Genomic DNA, 12,383 nt, shown 5'->3' on the forward strand with positions numbered 1-12,383 from the left:
AGACAAAAGCGTTTTATTGTTAGTCTAAGCATTTGTACATATTACTTTCTTTTTGTGAATAATTTATTTTGTTTCATACTAATAATCTTCTCCATGGTATCATAGTTGTCTGTTAAGCCCAAAATATACCTAAAATATCATTAATATTTACATCATTTTTATTACAAATTTATGTTGTTTATATCTGTTTAGATTACTTTTACTCTCGAATATCTTTCTTTTTTGCAAGGTACCTAAATATTTGGTAAAATCCAAATAGGAACGAAAAAGGATCAAAAACAGAAGAAAAACCTACCAAATGAGTCAAAGACGACGTAAATCGAAAGCACCAAGTCGAGGACACGAACGAAAGCAAAGAAGTGAGAAAACTCACCGTACCGCGACAGTGAAATCCCCAACCCGCGGCCGCGACACGCGTGGTTTAGCCATTTCTCCCCTTCGTCCAACGTTCAACTTAATGCTACGTCATTCACGGCCGAGGATTCCTATCCTCGGTAAGTGCAGAAATTTTGCCAAAAGCATTTAACACATGCTGAAATCCAAGAAACGCGTTCGTTCAAGTGGATAAAGACGTCCTTTCACAACGGACACGACTCTTAACCAACGGATACATCACTTCAAACACAACCCTTCAACATCTATAAATAAAGAGTTGATGTTGAGAAAAAAAGAAATGAAATGTTATAATATAGATATAGAATCAGAGCGTAGAACTTATGTCTAAGTTCTAAGTAAAAACATTTCGAGAGTTAGAAATTAGATTTTGTACAAAACAAGATGAGGTACACATATTGTTTATAGTTTAATTACAACTCAGTAGCGTTTAGACATTGTTCCAGTTTTAGTTTGCATCATGGTAGTGGCCGACCGAATCCCTACTACGAAGTTACAGCGAGAAGATTGAGTAGAGTGTTCGCCCCTGAGCCTGACAACCTCTAAGGAAACCCAAGGAAAGGAACCGATCAAGCCGTTCACTTGCACGCCCTCGAAGAACTCGATGCTCCATGTTCTCTGTAAACTTGTATCAATTTATATTTCATCTAATAAAGTCCGTTCTATTCGACAAATCATTATGCAGCACTTATGGTAACCAATCCAATATAAGTGAGGCTGGTGTTTTCATTAATACGCAGTTGAATTCAAAATCATTACAAGGAAACTTTGTTGAACACTTAGGCAAATTATCATCTCGAAAGAGTTTTAATTTGAGTAAGGGCAACTATCCCGGAATGGTTTTGTCGCGTTCAAAGCCAATTAATTAGAGGTTCCGTCATTTATTTCATCATCATAATTGATACAAAGTTTAAGTTGTTTTCTTTGCTTAATGCAAATGAATACATTCATTGTTTTTCTAAAAAGTTCTAAATGTTCCTGTTTTGTAAAATTCATCCTTAAATCAGAAGATCTTTCTAACAATCGATTTATTCTAAATATAAAATCTTATCCCAGCATTTTTCAAGTATTCAAAGTTCATAAACTCAATTAAACAATTATTTTTCCTAAATTCAATTAGACAAATTTTACTTTTCATTTACAATTAATAATAAATCTAACAAGTTCGAAATTAATAAATTCAAAAATAAGTTTTTCGTTAAAAAACGTATCCCTGTGGGATCGATATTTTTATTACTACAAGCGAAACTGTGCACTTGCGGAAATCGCTCAACAAGTTTTTGGCGCCGTTGCTGGGGATTCGCCAAATTTTTTGACAAAATTTTTATTTTTCGTATTTTATTTTCGAATCTAGGTTTACACATTATTTTTTATACAACTTTTATATTTTATTTATTTTCAGTTTATATAACATATTTGTTTGCTATTTTGTTTTGAAGGTAGTTTGGCTCGTGTAACAATTTCAAGTTCATGCGCAGTTCGCGAAATTCGGGCACGCCACCAGACCCTTTTGATCCAAAAATTGAAAGAACACTTAAGAAAAACAAGAAAAACAACAAAAACAAAGACAAAACACCCTTAAAAACCAAAAAAAATCCAGCCAGAAAATATGGCCGATCCACCGACACTTATGGATTATGCTAGGCCAGGAATGGCCGGTGTAACTAATAGTGTAGTTAGACCCCGTATAAACGCAAATCAATTTGAAATTAAGCCTGCTTTGCTTAATATGTTGCAAAACAACGTAACGTTTTATGGACTACCTAACGAAAACCCTAATGCCCATTTGACAAATTTCTTAGAAATTTGTGATACTTTTAAAATTACTGATGTAACAGCCGAAGCAATCAAACTTCGCCTCTTTCCTTTCACTTTGAAGGATAAGGCAAAAATTTGGTTAACTTCTATGCCTGCTGCAACATTTGAAACTTGGGACCAATTAGCCCAAGCGTTTTTATCAAAATATTTTCCTTTAGCAAAAACCGCAAGAGTCATCAAAGAATTGACATCTTTTACCCAAAATGATAATGAAACTCTTTATGAAGCTTGGGAACGTTTTAAAGAACTTCAACGTTTATGCCCACACCACCAATTGCCAGATGCACTTTTAATGCAGACATTCTATAATGGATTAAATCCTACGACTAGAGGTTCATTAGATGCTATGTCTGGAGGGTTATTTATGAAGAAGACGTCCGTCCAAGCAAGAGAACTTTTGGAGGAAATGGCAATCAACAGCAGTATGTGGCCCGCAGAGCTTGGACATATACCAATGGCGAAACCATCATCCTCAGGTACATCATCGGTTAAAGGTATAATGAATCTTGATCCAGTTGCGATTTTACAAGCCCAATTTTCTGCCTTATCGCACAAAGTTGATAGGTTTATGGCACCGTGCGATCCTAATGGTAATCCGATCCAGACAGACATTGATTACGAAGGTATGAATAAGATAGAACAGGTAAATTTTGTCCAAGGACAAAACCAAACTACTAATCCTTATTCTAATACTTATAATCCTGGATGGAGAAATCATCCTAACTTTAACTGGAAAGATAGTAATAGTAATAATAATGCAAATGCTAATCAATATCGTGTAAATAATTATCAAAATCAAACAAGAGATACGATTAGCACTTTATCTTCAAAAATCGATAAATTTATAGATGCTATGAATGGAAAGGTAAGTAATCAAGACGATGGTTTTAAACGGATCGAAAGTAAATTCGATCAGCTTATCAAAAACCAATCATCTAGCATTGATAACTTGCTGAATCCGATTTGATGATCTCCGCCGGAGTTACCTGCAAAACAGAATCGGAGACGGGATCTCCGGGAAAACTCTCCGACGATCTAGTCAGTTCTTTGTATGAAGGTTGGTAATAATAGCATTACGGGGAAAAATGTGAACGTACCTCTCCCCTTTGGCCTTATGGCTTTTTATAAGTGTTCTTAAGTAACCGCCGAGGGCGGTTACTCCTTCCAGGCCACGTTCCGAGGGCGGTTACTCCTTTTTAGGCCATGTCCCTTTCGTGGCTTTCGTGCCAACAAACGTGGTATCGTTTGTTCTGAGTGGGAGTTTTGATGCTCCATTTAGGAATTCGGGGCAGTTACTTACTTCACCCGCTTCCTCTATTCGGGCTCTATTCGGGTCCCATCCGATCCTAGACCATGGGTCTAAGTATGGCTGGGCCCGTGTAATGAATTCGGCCCGGTTTGGCTTCGCGGGTCATCACATGCCTCCCCCTTAGTTTGGCAAGAGCCCTTTAGGGTCTTTTTATAGGGGACTCTTCGTTTTTGTCTGGATATTCAAAATTCAAAAATTGTGAATTTCCTTGTCCATCGTTTCTTTTCCGGCATCGTCGTTTCTTTTCCGGCATCAACCTCTTCGCGTTCATTCTTCTCTGTGTAGTCTTTCATATGTAAGTTTTCCTTTCCACAACTTGTACCTCGCTCGACTCTTTACTTCTGTTCATTTTTCTTCATCAATATGTCGAACCCTGACCTCGACTTTGCACCGTTCGACAAAAATTACGTCCGCAAGGTATCTCATGAGGTCGATGAGATGGTCGATGAAGCTTCAACCAGCTCTCCTGGGTCTGATTCTCATCCCGCCGACTTCCTCCACCTAGCGAATACATCCGATGAGGGTTTAGGTTTTGACCCTAAAAAGTTGATTCCGCCACCTGTCCCAACCCCTCGTTTGCTACCGAAGAAGGACAGATCGGGAAGCCTAGTTTGTCAGGAGACAATTGATGACTTACGGGAGCAGTATTCTTAGCTTCAAGGTCTCGAAGCCCTCATTCTCGGGGAGGATAGAGGGCCGGGCGACTACCCAAAGGGGTATTTCACCATTTTCGTCGCCCAGATTATCTGCGGTTTCACGTATCCGCTGGCGGATGAGATTGCCTCCGTCCTTGGCGGTTACGGAATCGCACCTGGTCAATTGCATCCCAACGGATGGGCCGACTTAACTCTGGACAAATTTCTGGCGGATTGTCTGGAGGTTCCCTTCTCGCTCAAAATTTTCTCCAAGCTTCATCATTTTAAAAGTTCGGCGGGGCATTTCACTTTCATCCGTCAGAGCGGTTACTATGGTTTCGACGAGAAGCTGAACAAGATCCGCGAGTGGGACCGATCTTACTTCTTTATCAAGTTTAATGAAGGGAATCCAAACTTCCTTCGCTGCTGGGGCCGGCCCAATGTAAAGAGTTTGAACTTCGGTTACCCCAGTGAGGAAGAATCCACTGTTATAAAGTTCTTGAAGAGTATGCCTCCTTTCGTATGGACATATGATCAGGCCTTCCATATGCTAAGGAGCCGAGTAGCGATTGCCTACCGCGAGGGAGATCGCGTTGTCTATATCCCTTATCACGTTTTTGTTCAAGGTATTTTTTTATTTCCAAGTTGATGATTTCTTTTAACCCTTTGCAGGGGTGATCCTTTATCTCAACTCGCTGCAGATCGAGAGGCGAAAGCCCTAGCGAGAAGGAAGAGGCGGATGGCGGGGACCACTTCCGTTGCAGGGGCGAATTCTCCTGGAGGGGCAATTACTTCTATTGAGGCGGCTTCTCCCGTAAGGGCCTCCGTTTCACAAGGTCCAGCTTCTGCTTCCGAGGACCTTCCCTTAACTAGGAAGCGGAAGCATAATGCGGATACAGAGTCTTCTCGTCCCAGAAAGAAAAACACCTCTGTGTCCCTCACTGTTGGCGGCACACCCGTATCCGCCCCGTCCAAAGGAAAGAGCAGTACTCCAATTCACGAGGTATCTCAATCCATTCCCCCCGTTTTTTATGTTGTTAACTTTTCCTCATGAGTTATCTGTTGTTCTCCTGATCTTTCTCCTTATGCATTCGCAGCCGATTCCCGACATCAGCGGGTGGTGGACTAGGACCTTTGGTATGGCCGTGAGCTTTTCTTGTAAGGACATTGTCTCTTCCATATGCAATGTCCTTGGGCGGCTCCCCTCTGCTTCCCGTGTGCGAGAACAAGTACCGCTTCCTACTGCAATGGAGGGGATTGAGAAGCGTGCCATAGAGGTATATTGTTGTTTTGGGGGTAGAGGCTTGTCATTCCCTTTCAAGGATCTTGTGTCCATAGTAATCACATGTTTCTATTCGCCCTTTTTATTCACGAGCCGTCTTATATGCAGATTATCAATTTCACGGAGGGCGCTCTCCAAAGGGATGCTGAACGAGCCAAAGAGTTGGAGAACCTTGGTACTGAATTGGCGACTCAGAAGTTGCTTTATGATGATGTCCAAGGGAAGGTAAAGGCTCTTGAAGGCGCTTGTCAGAAGGTTATGAGCGAGAAGGAGGAAGCTCTCAGATCCCTCCAGGCTAAGTCCGACGAGCTGCAAAAGGTCCTTGATGATCTAAATTCATCCAAGGAGGCTCTGGAGATGCAAAAGAAAAAAGCTGAGGAGATTCTAGCCGAAGATGGTGCTCGCATCTATTGGTATGGGGAGCGAATTCATGCCGCTTATGAGCATGGGCATCCAGATCGAGTACTTAGCCGCCCCAAGGTTCCCATCCCCGAAAAGGATCTAACTGAGAAGTGGGACAAGCTGGAAGCCGAGGATGCTGATATGGATGAGGTACTCTTCTTAGATTGGCAGAGTTTTCAGAACTCTCCAATTAGATGTGAGATCCCTACTCAGAACGCGGAAAAAGAGGCACCACAAGACCTTTCTCAGCCTGAGCAAGAGGTACCGCCCTCTGAAGCGGTTACTGATTCGAGGGTTGAGGATTCGCTTGAAGCAGATCCGCCCACTGGAGGAGATGAGGGAGCCGCTGAAGGCGAGGAGGGCCATAGGGGTGAAGGAGAGGAAGCTGTAGCATAGTTTGATTTATATCTGGACTGTTGTATGTAACAAACTACCCGTATATATATATTTTCTTTTGCTTGCCGCTTTACCTATACGTGCGATTGTTGTTTTATTCCTTATTGCCCTTTGTTTTCATACGTGACCCATGCCTTTTGCCGACTCCATATTTGTATTTCCTCGTAGTTTAGTTTCGTTTCCGCTAGGGTGGCCAGACCCTTTTTGCAATTTTTTGAGTACTCGTTAATTCGCTTAATTTTATGCCTTATCTTATAATTTTTCTTTCGAAAATAATATAATCATAAGGTTAATCATAAGGTTTTGCGAGTGATGCGTAATCATGCATCCGCCTTTCTTTAAGAGGCAACACATTTATGTGTTTTTAAGTTTAACCATAAGGTTTTTGCGAGTGATGCGTAATCATGCATCCGCCTTTCTTAATAGGCAACACATTTATGTGTTTTTAAGTTTAACCATAAGGTTTTTGCGCGATTTACCCGCCTTTTGTTTGTAGATAACACACTGAAGTGGTTGTCCTAAAAAGGATCCGTACTCAGACGCTGTATGCAACAATTGAATATCTTTATTGATAAAAGAAAAGACTTTTTGTTACATTGGTATATGAAATGTGTGGGATCAAAGCCTCATTAAAACCTTTTATCAGAAAACCCAGTGGGAAAAAACTCATAAAAGGAAAAAGAGTACTCGTCATTTCCCTGAACTACCCGGCCCGTTTATATAGGCGCAGATTTTCTAGATTCCAGGTGCGCGGGAGCTTTTTTCCGCTCATTTCTTCTATTTCAAAAGTTGATGGTCCCAGCTTCTTGGATACTCTGTATGGTCCGATCCAGTTGACGCCTAATTTGCCTTTGCCATCTCTGGATTGTATTTTATCCGCTTTTTTCAAGACCAAGTCATTCTCGTTGATTATCACTTTTCGCACCCTTCTGTCATGATATTTCTTGACCCTATTGCGGTATACTGCCATTTGCATGTAAGCTTTTTCTCTTCGTTCTTCAACAGAATCCAATGCATCTCTAATGTTGATAGGATTTTGTGTGTCGCAATAATAAATTATTCGATCTGTAGGCGACTTGATTTCAACAGGTAGGACTGCTTCGGCTCCATAAACCAGCGAGAAAGGTGTTTCGCCAGTTGCTGCTTTTACAGAAGTTCTGTATGCCCATAACATATGGGGTATCTCATCCGCCCAACCTGTTTTTTTATCGCCTAGCCGCTTCTTGATCCCTTGAATCATGGCCCTGTTGGTAACCTCTGTCATACCATTCGATTGGGGATGGTTTACGGAAGAAAAATGATTCTTGATCCCCATGCTTTCGCAGTATGCTTTGAACTTGACACAGTTGAACTGGGTGCCGTTGTCAGTTATAAGCTTTTGCGGGATTCCAAATCGCATGATAATGTTCTCTCGTAAGAACTCGATCATTCGTTCAGGTGTTTGAGCGGTTACTGCCTCCGCTTCTACCCATTTGCTGAAGTGGTCAACTGCGACTACCAAGTACTTCCTTTTCTTTGTCGTTTCTGGGAATGGACCCACTATATCGATTCCCCATGTTGCGAATGGCCATGCCGTCATTATAGAGATTTGTTCGGCTCCGGGAACGTGCTTTTCATTCGCGTGGATTTGACAGCTGTGACATTCCGCTACCATCTTCTGGGAATCCTCCATCACCTTTGGCCAATAGTATCCCATTAGCTTGACTTTTCTTACCAACGCCGCGGATGCTTCATGTGCACCGCACATTCCTTCATGGAGTTCTCGCAGTACGTAGTCTCCTTCATTGCGGCTAACACATTTCAACCATGGACATGTATATGATTTTCGATACAAAGTTCCATCTCGAATTGAGTATCTCGCTGATTGTCCAATTAGCTTTTTGGCTAGGCTTTTATCATCCGGCAAATCTCCCTGCTCCAGATATTGGCGGATGGGTATCCGCCAATCTTCATCATCTTCCAGCTCTTCAATGACCATAATCTGATCGACTTCAAATGCCGGTGCGGATCTTATCTCCAAATTGCATGCTTTTTGATTCCATGGTTCTCTACTCGCCGCTGCTTTTGCCAGTTCATCAGCCTTTGTGTTTTGGCCTCTTGGAACATGCACCATTTCCCAGATGACTCCCTTGTGTGTTAACTCCTGCGTCAATCTGCCTACTACCTGATGGTATTTGACCAGATCTTCTTGTTTCACCAGATAGTTTTTTGTGATCTGATTTATCATGAGTTTAGAATCGCTGTAGATCACCACTCTTTCTGGCGTAAGTTCATTAAGCAGCTTCAATCCGCATATCATTGCTTCATACTCTGCGGCATTATTGATAGTTTCGAATGTTAACTTTGCCGTATAGTACAGGCGAATAACCTCCGGAACTTTGATGACGACTCCTAGTCCAGCTCCATCCGTGGACAATGCCCCATCTATGAACATGCTCCACTCTTCTTTTTGTGCCTTTGGACGTTCATCTTCATCCCACGTGAATTCATTCACGAAATCGGCAAGTACTTGACCCTTTAGTGCTGGTCTTCCTTCGTAGCGAATATCGAATTCCCCCAGGCGAATTGACCATTCCATTAATCGGCCGGATGCGTCAGGTTTCTGCAGTACCTTCCGCATTGGAATTCCGATTCTCACAATGATAGTATGCGCCTGAAAGTATGGTTTTAGCCTAGCCGCCGTGGTTATGACCGCGAGAGCCATTTTGTCCAACTTCGAATACCGAAGTTCTGCATCCTTCAAGACTTTGCTCACATAGTACACTGGATATTATTGGCCCTCTTCTTCTCGCACCATCACAATGCATATCGCCATACTGGTGACGGATACGTAAAGAAATAAATCTTCTCCATCCTCCGGCCTGCTCATTAAGGGCGGATAGCATAGCAGTCGCTTTATCCCTTCGAATGCTTCTTGGCAATCCGCCGTCCATTCAAAGGACTTAGACTTTTTGATGGCGTTGTAAAAAGGTAGACATCTCCTAGCTGAGCATGATATGAATCGCCCTAATGCCACCAGCCGCCCATTCAGTCTCTGTACTTCCTTTATGTTCCTTGGTGTCTTCATCTCCATTACCGCTTTAACTTTCTCGGGATTCGCCTCGACTCCTTTGCCACTAACAATGAAACCCAGGAATTTTCCCGCTCTTGCCCCAAATGTGCATTTCTCTGGATTCAATTTGAGGCCATATTTGATTAGCACTTCCAGGATTTCCTTAATGTCCTTCGGGTGGTTCTGCATCTTCTTACTTTTAATGATCATGTCATCCACATAGATCGAGAAGTTCTCGCTCGATTTGTCTGAAAATATTTTGTTCATCATTCGTTGATATGTTGCTCCCGCATTTTTCAGTCCAAAGGGCATCACCTTGAAGCAATAAGTTGCCTGATGAGTTATGAATGATGTCTTGATTTCATCCGCCTTCTCCATGGGTATCTGGTGGTAGCTGGATTTCACATCGGTGAACGATAAAGCCTCAAATCCTGCAGTTCCATCTACTAATATATCAATGTTAGGCAGCGGATACATATCCTTCGGACATGCCTTATTCAGATCTTTGAAGTCGACGCACATTCTATACGTTCCATTTGGCTTTTTGACTAGCACCACATTGGCTAGCCACTCCGGATACGTGACTTCTCGAATCGCATCCGATTTTAGCAAACCTGCCACTGCTTTTTCAATCGCCTTCTGCCGCTCTGGAGCGTGTCCTCTCTTTTTCTGTCGCACTGGGGTTGCACCTTTGTCCACATTCAACCGATGGGTTGCTATATCTGGACTTATTCCTTTCAACACTTCATTCGGAGCGGCGAATGCCGACTCGCATTGGATCAACACCTCAGTAATGGCTTTCTTCGTTTCCTCGGGGAGTCCTGCCGCTATTCGTACATTCTTGTCATTTGAGATGGCGAATAGTTCTGTTTCTCCTAATGCTTCTGCCGGCAACTTCTCATCAACTTTATCATCTTCATCTGACTTTGGTTCAAGTGACAATGTATAGGCTTGTTGAGACACAAGTTGATCTCCCTCAACTATGACTCGCCCTTGGTGTGTTGGCAAATGCAATGTCAAATGCTTCATTGAGATGAGCGACTCCGTTTCCGATAGGAACGGACGCCCTAGAATTATGTTGTAGGCCAACGGGAGATCAACAATTGCGAATTCTAGATCACCTCGCCATTTTAGATTCTTATCGCCCATTTCTGCTTCCAACACCACCTGTCCACTTGTTTGAGATGATTGACCCCCAAAACCAGTTACATCCATGAATGTATGTTCCACTCGCTCGTCATTAATTCCCAACTTGTTGAATGCAGTCCGAGTAATAACATTACAAGAACTGCCGGTATCAATAAGGACCCGCTTAACGTCCCATCCTTCTACGGCCATCGTAATCACCAAGGCATCCGCATACGGCTCCGTGATTTGTGCAAATGAGTAATTAAGGGCATCCTCCCTATGCGTGTTGCTTTTTCGCTGTTCACGGCGAGCCCTTTTTGTTGGCGGCTCATAGATCCCGCCAGCTATCACGTTTATCACCCCTTTCTTCTGTTTCTTTTCGGGCCTTGCTTCTCCCTCATGCAGGAGTGTTGTTTTCTCATCAATCGTTTCTTTTCTTACGAATTGGCTTAGCTTGCCCCTCTCAATCAGCTTTTCTATTTCCTTCTTCAGTTCATAGCAATCGTTCGTGTCATGGCCGTTCAATCTGTGGAACCTGCAATATTTATTAGGATATCGCCCCAAACTAGTTCGGCCTTTCGCCTCGGGGAACCGCACATCCTTCTTCAGGGGGTTCTTTTCGATCCAAAGTAACACCTCCTGGCGAGTCGTATTCAATGGTGTTTGATATCCTCCCCCTTGAAAGGAGCGATCGCTTCTGCGAACAAAATTACCCTTGGACTGGGTCTGGCGCCGATTGTCCGAAGTGGATCTAGCAGCATCTCTCTCTCTCCGGGTTTGAGCTCTATGTTCTCTGTTGACATCGTCCACTTCCATGAATTCCTTTGCTATCTTCATGAGTTCGGCCACTGTGCGCGGCTTGTTGCGGATGATTTCCTCCCGCATGCTCCAATCCGTGGTTCCATCCGCCATGATGTTGCGAATGCTCACGATATCCGGGTTCTGCAACCGCACCAGAATATCATTGAATGCGACAACAAATTCCCTTAGGGAATTATAGTTCCTCTGTTTGATCTCCTTCAGCTGCCTATCCGTCACATCCGCTGCTTTACAGCCCACGAACTTTGCACAGAAATCACGACTGTATTGATTCCAGTTGTGAATAGATTCAGCAGGTAAAGACCGAAACTAATCAGATGCCGCTCCGCCCAAAGTGGTCGAGAATAATTTGCAAATTATGCTTTCACTCGCTCCGGCAACATCCATTAATTCTCTGTAGTTCCTGACATGAGCCTCAGGATCAGAATTTGGATCCCCATAGTATTTAGGTATCGCCGACGCCTTTATCCTGTGATCTGGTATAAATTCCCGCAATGACGGAGCAAAAGGCGAATCACTCTGCACCTCTGCTCTCGCCCTAGGCATGTACCCCATTCGCTCCATCATGTTCCGTAGTTGATCTTCCAACTCAGGATGGGGTATTCGCCGAATCTCCTCCATCCGCTGCTGGTGAACTCTGGGTGACATCCACCCGCCAATTGATCTTGAGATTTGTTCTCGCCGTGGTTCTAGCCGCCGTCCGGTTATAGGATCAAAGTTCCAAGTGTGCCCCTGCCCAGACGTATTCGCCCCAGACGTCATTAACTCTGAATGCCCGCAAACCAAAGGCTCCGTGTGTTATAGTGGAAGGATTCCTGGTATTCCCGACATCGGTTGGGATGTTTGCCAGGTCGGATGGATCGTCATACTAGGATCGTGATACGAGTAGTTGCCTGGGTGGCTGTGTGGGTTCATGCGACTACTCTGACCTATCTGATTTGGCTCTCGAGATGGCTGCGGAAGCGCAGATATGGTGGCAGTAGTCGATGGTTGTGTGGAGATGACAACAGGTTGTTGAGGAGCAGCCGCCACGACGTTATTATGATCAGCGATTGCGGTTAGTAAACCAATCATCCGATCCCCCGCCGCTTGGCTCATATTTGAAGCCAAGACTTGTCCTGCCATTTGGACGAAATCGCTATTGGACAT

General features: G+C 43.4%; 1 non-coding gene across 1 annotated transcript; it reads right to left on the reverse strand.

The window, feature by feature from the left end:
• Positions 1 to 2,380: 2,380 nt before the first annotated feature.
• LOC136234369 (small nucleolar RNA R71) lies at positions 2,381 to 2,487 on the reverse strand. The gene has a single exon (XR_010691255.1). It is a non-coding gene; the product is annotated as a small nucleolar RNA R71 (small nucleolar RNA).
• Positions 2,488 to 12,383: the final 9,896 nt, after the last annotated feature.

This window comes from Euphorbia lathyris, chromosome 6, assembly GCF_963576675.1.
Source record: "Euphorbia lathyris chromosome 6, ddEupLath1.1, whole genome shotgun sequence".
Classification (NCBI taxonomy): domain Eukaryota; kingdom Viridiplantae; phylum Streptophyta; class Magnoliopsida; order Malpighiales; family Euphorbiaceae; genus Euphorbia; species Euphorbia lathyris.